The sequence below is a fragment of the Polypterus senegalus genome, chromosome 5 (genome assembly GCF_016835505.1).
Source record: "Polypterus senegalus isolate Bchr_013 chromosome 5, ASM1683550v1, whole genome shotgun sequence".
Taxonomy (NCBI): domain Eukaryota; kingdom Metazoa; phylum Chordata; class Cladistia; order Polypteriformes; family Polypteridae; genus Polypterus; species Polypterus senegalus.
The window spans coordinates 31090536-31100390 of record NC_053158.1 but is presented as its reverse complement, the minus strand read 5'-3'; positions in this window follow the sequence as shown (position 1 = coordinate 31100390).

The following is a 9855-nucleotide window of genomic DNA, read 5'->3' as shown; positions in this document are numbered from 1 at the left end:
TGTTTTGGTCACTTAGACGTGGTAATCACTCAGGGTGAGGTCTGGCGAGTATGGAAGGCACTCGAAGTGTAGGCCCTTGATGGTTGGGGCCAAGCATTGTCACGTTGCAACAAGACACATCTACTCTGAAGTCCACAACCTTTGGATTTGATTACACGTCAAAGATGGCATCTGAGGAGGTCTACATGCATGGCACAGGTTCCCCATGAGCATGTAGTGTTTCAGAATTACGCCTAAATTACCCCAAAAGAGACTCAGCATCACCATTCCAGAAGATGGGTGCGTACAGAACTTCATGAGTTTTGGTGTTGTCATTCCTTGGTTTCTGCCTGGTAAAAATAAACTCAGGTGGCATCTTCTGAAACATCTCTTAATAGGAAGCTACCAAATTCTGCTTCAAAGTGCTACAGAAGTTGTTGATAGGCATCAAAATGACTTTGCAGCTCTGGGATCAACTGCTATGGCACCTTCCTTGCAGACACTTTTTTGGAAGTGGAGGATATCATGGATGACGTGGTGCACTGAACCATGACTGAGGTCCACAAATGTAGCTATTTCATTCAGCATCACCTCATAATGTTCTTTCATGATGCCTTGTTTACCTTCTGCAGTCGACTCTGGTGCCACCACTCAGGGTGTCTGACTCAGTTGAGGAGAGTCTGTCTGTTTTGGAACTTCCTGCTGGAAGTGACAGACATGCACTACTATACAGAACCTTCATTCGCTGATGAATTTCGATAGGTTTTGTCCATTCACTGCTCAAAAAGTGAACGAGAGAACGTTTATCCTGTTCGGTGCATGTTTCCAGTGAGACTGCCATCTTTATGCTGCTACTGTGACATTGTGTAGGTCAAATGCATCGTGCTTCCACCTGCTGGCCATTCCTAATGTCACAGCTAACAATGTTACACGACAATGGCGTGGTGCTTAGAACTTTCATTTGATTTGCCCTCGTATGTTCTCCTGTGTGTTGGCGGCTTGTCCAGGTTAGGTGAAGTGACTGAGCATGGCAGTGTGTGTGTTTTTAAGCCCTGCCATGGACTGGCACCAGGCTCCTGCGCCATCCCCACAGTTTCTGACAGGTTTGAACCCGTTGTTGCAACCACTGCATCAATCCATCTCGTAGGGGGTCTTCCTCTCTTTCGTTGTCCTTCCACTTTACCAAGCATAATGCCCTTTTCGAGGGGAGTAAGGCGGCGTTTCGCCATCCTCGTCTCTAAGCAGCATTCTGCTTGTACTTCCTCCAAGACGGGCCTATTTGTTCTCCTGGTGGTCCATTGTACCATCAAGATTCTTCACCAGCACCACAACTTGAGGCATCCATCTTCAGCGGTCTTTCTTATTTATTATCCAGCTTTCATAACCACAGAAAACGACTGAAAACACCCACTGGCTTGGATCAGATGCTCCTTAGTCCTCACGGAGGCATCTTTGCTCTTCAGCTCTTTGAAGGGGTCTTTTACTGCAGATTTGGTACCATTCGGCGAACCTTGGGCCTACCTAATGAGACGGGTGCACCAGCGTATTGTGCTTTATAGCGTCAGTGTGAGCACTTTCAATGAAGGAGTCAGCAGTGTGCACAGCACAACTTCATATATATGAACGGCAAAAAGAACCTGCTGTTTAGTGGGGCATCTAACCCAAAACGGACGTGTGACTTCAGCTTTGGATCGCCAAGATGTCCTTCATTTAGTTAATAACAAAGCTCTGTATTTAGGATGGTTGATATTTTAACGAGGAGGCAGAGTAGATACTGTAGCACTGCTGCTTCACTCCTTCAGGATTCTGGGTTCAAATCCCAGCCCAGTCACTGTCTAGGGGGCGTTTGCATGTTCTCCATGTGTCTGACTGGGTTTTAGTCCCACATTTGAATAAAACTGTAGTTTTGGGTTGATTCCAGAATCAAAACTAGGTGGTCAGTCCTTGCACTGTGCCCCATGCTGCTGGACCAGGACCAGGACCAGGACATAATAAATAAGTTCTTTTACAATAAGAATTCCTGCAAAGACGCAGTCTGCTTTACATGGTGCTGACAATACACAAAAGCCAAAAATAATGTCATGGCAATTCAGGCCAGACTGAGTCTCTTCATTTTTGAGACACTGCTTGGCATTTTTTTTTTAGAGAAAAGTGGCATGGATTTTAATGGAGCGTGAGAGGACCACACAGAGAGTCCAACAAGCAGCCAGACCCCTGGAAGAACAGAATCGAAGTAGGACAGTAATGGAGGAATGTGTAAGTCATCCCCAGGGAGAAGGAGGATGTTTGTGTGGTGGAGCAACAATTAGGGGCTCTGCTCTGCTGTGTGTGTGTGTTTTGGTTTCTTTCAGATGAATGGTGATGGAGGAAGACAGCAAAATGACTTGAAACCGGGCTGACAAAGAGACCAGTACTACTACTGCTGGACGAGACATTGGAGAGCAGAGCTGTTAGGCCGGTGTTGTTCTTTCAGACAAGGACTTTAGTACTAGGGTGTTGTACCATGTTAGCCATTATGAATGTACTGTGAAGTCAAGCAAAATGACACCTTTTATTGGCTAACTAGAAAGACTGCAATATGCAAGTTTTCGGGGCAACTCTTCAGGTAAGATGTAATCCAGAAAGCAAAAAACACAACAAATACACATAGAGAGCAATTAGAGCTGTGTACTGCCTCAGGTGGGCACAGGATTATGAGAGGAAGATCTTCTATACAAATCTTTTAGATTATTTTGAACAAGCAACTGCAATAGTTGATAAAAGCAAGCATACAACATAATTTACTTTCAAAAATCTTTTGATATGCTCCCTCAATGAAGATGAAGCTGCAGGACACTGCCTCCCCCAGGACGCTAGGTGGCAGCTCCCCTGGACGGTAAATGTACCCCGGATTCCTGCAGGGCATCATGGGACTTGGAGTCCATTTTCTCAGCCCTGTTGGGTGCCGTGGGTGCCGCTAATAAAAGATCTGGGGACTCCTACTTTTCTTATAACTCTGAAGTACTTCGGAGTCACGTGGACGGAAGCCCACAGTACTTCTGGGATGCTTAAGGAGGATGATGTGGCGTTTGACCTGGAAGAAGAGGAGAAACACTTCTGGGTCATAGAATATATAAAGGACTGTTGGAGACCCAGCAAGTTGAGCCGGAGTTGGGAGGTTGGGTGACGAAGCTGCTAGGAGTGGAGGATTGTTATTGGTTGAATTATTATTAATTATTGGTATTGGAGAATTGTGGCGAGTGTGGTGCTTTGTGTAATGAAAAATTCTTCTTGGTGCTTTTACACGTGTGTCCTGGACGTCTGTCTGTGGGGTTTCACAGGGCAACAGCGCCCCTGGCGCCCACACCTGTCTTAATGGGTGTAGTGTCCTCTATTCTAGCCACATTTCTTAGGTTGTTAGGGTCAGTATTGTCACGTGTACAGTCATTTTGTTACTTGCACGTGCCAATCAACATGCAACACAACATCACTCTCTGCCGCCATGCTTAGTGAATATGAAAACCTTACTGTAAAACTTGAAGTCAGAATTATAATTTTATATCTCTATCATCATCTACATCGGCTGACGGCTTGCTGCTGCCACCATTAGATGGAGTTCGTGCAGACGAGAACTCCATGACTCGATTTCGGCCAATGACGGTTTAATATCGTGATTGACGATACGGGCGATGTGCTGAGCAGGTGTTGTTATTGGGTGACTGACTTTAGGTATTTCTGAGCCTCTAAGATGGTTCGCATAGGGCGTACTTTCTTATGGGTTCTTCAGGGTTTTGTCGGAGCATGTGTCCTACCCATAGGAGTTGCCTTTTGATGACGATTTCTGATATCGGTTTTAGGTTTAGACGACTGTGTGTTTGAGATGCGGTCAGTATGCTTTATCCTCAGCAAGATTCTGTAATAGTTCATTGCGTAATCATCTAAGGTTCTCTTGATTTGTTCGCTCAGAGTCTGAGTTTCACTACCATACAGAAGAATGCTCAGGCGATTAGGCATTAAATATCTGGATCTTGAGTTGAGTTTTGGTTGGTTGGTTTGTCAGATACTTTTTAACTTCCAGAAGGCTCCGCAGGATTGGGCCTTTCAAGTTCTAACGTTGCTGATTGTATTGCCAACCAATGATCCCAAATGATTTAAAGTCATCCACAATCTTGATTTGTTCTCCTTTGACCTCTAATGGTATGGGAGGACCATAATAAGGACTTATTATCATTTGTTCAGTTTTTGTTTTATTAGAATTTATTTCGAGACCAGCGTAATTGGCTATTTGACATGTTTTCCTTAGCTGTTGCTGTGACCTCTCGTGGTCTACCTCCAGAAGTGCTATGTTGTCAGCATATCTGAAGTTGTTGAGCCATCGCTCAGGCGTTTGTAAGCTTTGTCTAGGGTGTGTAACGAGGCTATACTGTTCTTTTGAGTTACAAATGGCATAGTCAATCACAATTACCAATAGAAACGGCGCCCTGGGAGGACTGCTATTCTAGTTAGGATGATATTAGCCAATGTAACATCATTAGAATGTTAGAAATGTTAGAAGTGTCGACACACTACATACACATTTAATTAGGTGATTTATAATGTACCTGTAAGTGCACTTAAAAACAATTACCAAAATAATACTATAAGTACATTTATTCAACCAATAAAGATTGTAATTAGTTGCAGAATTAAAGTCAAATCTTCTACAAGGTTGCCTGTATCAATAACTAAGCACATGCTGTCCTCATTTAAAAAGTATTATCACATTTTTGAACTCATCCATCTTAAACAAAGCAACATTTGGTGCCACCTCAATTGCTGATTAATTTACTTGTTTAAATTTACCTCGACAGTTTTTTCCAAAAAGCAACACCAGCACCTCACCATCAAATCAGCGACTTACACGAATCTCTGAAGTACCATCTCTGCTCTCCTGCTGTGTGTGGTCACAACAAGCAAATTAACTGCAAAAGTAAAAAGACAAGCAAAGGAAAAGTCACTTAAGTCCTCTGATGGAAAAGGGCACTCCGTAAGCGTGGCTCTGTAGGCAGTTAGACGTTGAGCGAGTAGACACATACTTAGCATTGACATGACACTAACAAGAACTGCAAGAACACGAATGAAAGTGCGAGACACAGCAAGGCCTAAGGGGCCTGGAGATGGAGTTGGTAGAACTTCATCTGGGAAGGCACATCAGATGTTGAAAGCTAAAGTGAAATGTTTTAAACCATTTCCTAGAAGATTTAAGAACAAGCCAGAATGACGACATAATATTTAAATTGAGCTCCAAAGAACACCGGGGATGCAGGTTCATTTGAAGATCTAGGAATGTTCAGCTGATGCAAAGTTTAGCAGAAGCTGGTAAGTTGTAAATACACGCAAAAGTCACATCAGGTTTGGGGTGTGGGGTCCATTTGCAAAGTAGGGCACTAAGGCAAGGATCTTCCTGGCAGGTGTGTTCATAAATGTTATCATTATGTTGGCGATGTCACTGCATTGCCATTGCAGCCGTTTGTTTTGGTCAGCCATGTTGTGACTCGGACCAGTGGAGTATTCATTTCTTTCATTAGAGACGGTAACTGTTGCCAGTTACGTGACTGGAATCACCAGGTGTGGACTATAAAGGATGGCACTGCAGTTGAACAGCGACCTAGTTTTGAACTAAAAGTCAGCAAACCAAATTGAGTTTTGCCCAGAAAAGGAATTGGGAATCAAATCCTAGATATTATTCAGACTTTGTTTAGTGTTGGTTGACTTTCATTGGCTGTACAGTTCTCACTATGCACATGTGGAAATACGTTGTGTCTGTGGGACGTAACTGTGGTAAGACGTCTACCGTGATTGGTCAGTTTTCTTTGAGTAAACATTTCCGCTCTGCCCTCTGTTTGCGCCAGACAAGAGCAGCGAGGTGTGATTGGCTTATTTTTCACCTGTACCCGGGGAAAACTGTACCGCCAATTCAAACAAAATGATCACAAAACCTCAGATATTTATTGACTTGCCACCATACATTCTTCAACAAGAACACGTGGACACCATTGGAAAGATTTTGCACAAATGTTAGAATGTTTTTCGCCACACCAAGAACCACAGACACATGGAATAAATTAGTGTGGTGGATAGTGGGACTTCAGTGACCTCCGCACTTAGACAATCTCTATGAACAGAATGGATGAGCTTGTTGAGTTGGATGACCTGTTCTTGTCCCAAGTGGCTTGACTATTCAAACCATGAAGCACTTCATTATGCAGGGAGTTTTGGGAATATGGAAGATGTAGTTGAACCTTGACAACCTTGTATTATGGTGAAGTTTGTGAGACTTACCAGGAACCTTCGTTGGTGTTATTGGAGGATGAGTACCCATAAGGGACCTCTCATTCTGTAAATAAAATCCTATTTAGGTCAGCAATACATATGAACAATACTGTCACTAAAATGTATAAAAACACACCTTTAACATGAATGCTAAAGTTATCTACTCCCACCCTTGAAGATTAACAAACACACAGATATACAAACGTACACATTATGGTCCATCCAGACAAGGGCTGGAGTGCTGCGTCAGTTGCCAGTCACTCCTCAATATTCCACACATCCATATTCCACATAGGATTCTCTACATAGGGACTCACCAGCACTAGCAAACACGTGGGTGTCACCCTAACACACAGAAGAGTGCAACTCTTTTGGCTATATATACCACTTACTAACCAAACCATGTCTTACTTTTATCGCACTTGTTCTAATTATTGAGGATCGACCTCAATTGCCTTGATAAACCCTGTGGGCATGAAAGTGGCAATATTGCTCACACTTGATGCCCTCTTTATTATTTCAATCACAACAGATAAAAGGCAAAATCTAGAAAATACAAAAGCAATGCAAAGTACATTAACATATAACAATACCAAATAGAAGAAAATATAAAAGAAAATGAAACAGATAGCAATGTCTGGCTATAAACAGTCTTAGAGAAGCTTACTGAAAATCAGAAGTGTCAAAGCGTGGATGTTGTCCTGAGTGGCTTTTGATTTAGCGATCACCGTTACACATTGGTTACATCTTCTGATGTCCAAATCAGATGGTCTCACGTTTCTTGATCTCTGACGTTGATGCCTATGTTACCCTTCTGCCATTTCCTTCTCTTGGACGAGCCACACTTATGTTACAATGCACACGTGGGGTTTTGGGACATGTGACATTGCACACATTTGATTGGCTGTCTTGTCCTGATGATGAATGACTCTGATCAAGATGCTTGTTCTTTTAAGTACCTCCGACAGGTTGACAGATAAGATTAGACAGGAGTCTCCATGGACTATGATGTTTGCTGATGACATTGTGATCTGTAGCGATGGTAGAGAGCGGGTTGAGGAGACCCCAGGGAGGTGGAGATATGCTCTAGAGAGGAGAGGAATGAAGATCAGTAGGAACAAGACAGAATACATGTGTGTAAATGAGAGGAAGGTCAGTGCAATGGTGAGGATGCAGAGAGTAGAGTTGGCGAAGGTGGATGAGTTTAAATACTTGGGATCAACAGTACAGAGTAATAGGGATTGTGGAAGAGAGGTGAAAAAGAGAGTGCAGGCAGGGTGGAGTGGGTGGAGAAGATTGTGAGGAGTGATTTGTGACAGACGGATATCAGCAAGAGTGAAAGGGAAGGTCTACAGTATGGTAGTGAGACCAGCTATGTTATATGGGTTGGAGACGGTGGCACTGACCAGAAAGCAGGAGACAGAGCTGGAGGTAGCAGAAGTAACAATGCTAAGATTTGCACTGGGTGTGACGAGGATGGACAGGATTAGAAATGAGGACATTAGAGGGTCAGCTTAGGTTGGATGGTTGGGAGACAAAGTCAGAGAGGCGAGATTGTGTTGGTTTGGACATGTGCAGAGGAGAGATGCTGGGTATATCGGGAGAAGGATGTTAAAGATAGAGCTGCCAGGGAAGAGGAAAAGAGGAAGGCCTAAGAGAAGGTTTATAGATGTGGTGAGAGAGGACAAGCAGGTGATGGGTGTAACAGAACAAGATGTAGAGGACAGGAAGATATGGAAGAAGATGATCTGCTGTGGTGACCCCTAGCTGGAGCAGCTGAAAGAAGAAGAAGAGTACTCCTTCCTTTCACAAGCTGTAAACCAATTCTGTAATTCTTAGTCTTATGGTGTCCATCCTTTACCAGGTTATAAATTATTTAAAACAGGCTCTGTGGAATCGATTCTTATTTCCCATTCCCAGGTCATAAATGAAATGAAGAAGAAACTGACAGGAACAGATGCATAAATTACTGGTACAGTACAGGAAGAACATACAAGAAAGGATTGTAATGGCGGTAATTAAGGATCTGTAAATTCAGTTCACCCTGGTTTGTTTGATCAAAATAATTAAAATGTAATATAAACAGTCTGCAGTTTAAAAACTGAAGATTTTGCACACCAGGAGAAACCTTTAAAAGTATCAGGAGGAGCTACTGGGAGAGCATCGCTACTAGCTAAGCAGACAAGCCTGATGGACTGAATGCTTTCTTCTCGCTTGAAAAAATATCTTACGTCCTTAATGTTCTAACAACGTGAGTTTATTAATTGAGTGTCATATTTTAGCACGTTTATATTTTCACTACGTACTTTTTTTCATCTGCTGCCTTTTCTTAATTGCCACAGAACTCCACCTAATCATTTTAACTTCACCACATTCCTAACATAACCAGCATTTACGCTCCATAGCAGAATTTGTCATGGACTTAATGAGACAAAGGTTTGTCCTGATCGTCACTAATTTTAATTAACACAGGTGCACCTAGCTGTGAGTGGCATGGTGCCATGGTAATTCGAGCCGCTGCCTCACAGTTCCAGAGACCGGAGTTTGAATCCAGGACTAAGGCGTATCTGAAGGTGAAGAAATGGTGAAGGCAGAAACTACAGCAGGATACCGATGGAGTTATAAGCAGTGATGAATAACTCGCTCTCACACAGTATTTCTGTAATTTATTTTTAAAGGACTTCAGGGAGCAGAACCTTAACTGCAGTCTGTGCCGTATACAATTTGACAGATGAGTGTTTTCATACAGACACTCCTTGGACCCTTTCGTCCAGTTTTGACAGCTTGTAGGGCATGTTGGAGACATCTGTTGCATAATTTGGACAGGTGAAACAAAGTCAGCCAACTGACTGGAACTAAGACATCAGATTATGAACCCTCAACGTGCCATTGGCATTCTGAAACAAAAATTAGGCAGTTTTGTATTCACCTTAGCATTTACACAAATTATAACAAATGGAGCAAACATTTTTTAATTTATAAAACATAAAAAATGCAATAATACTTGAATAAAATATAGTAAATAATAATATTCATTGTGTCTATATACAGTTTATGACAAAAGACAACACATCCTGTTAAAATTTCAGCTTGTATTGAAATAAAAGCTGTAAATAAAAAAAATAATACCAGAGCTTTGTTCCTTTTGAATTAAATGACATTTTATTGTTTTTACGATATGTTAAATACAATCATTATCTGGCAATCAACAATATCTCTCTATTATATAAAAAAAATCTTGGGACAAGACTTTTTTCCGGCAACGAAACATGATCTTTTGAAGAGAGACAGAGAGACACTTTCACATCCCGCAAGACAGTCCCGTGATACACATGCAGAGAAAGTTTGAAAGTCTCAAAAAAAATGAGTGAAAAGATCACATTAGCGCAAATGCAAACTATTACTCGGTGAAATAATGTAAAAGCAAAAAGAGATCGCATAGTGTTTGAGGACAAAAGGACAGGTGATGTACAGCCTTTTAAACGCTTGAAGCGCTGCCTGAAATGCAGATCACGCGGAACGAAAGCAGCAGCAAGCTAGCAGCTGAATGAGCAAAGAGGAGGTAAAAAAACGACTGCTACTTGT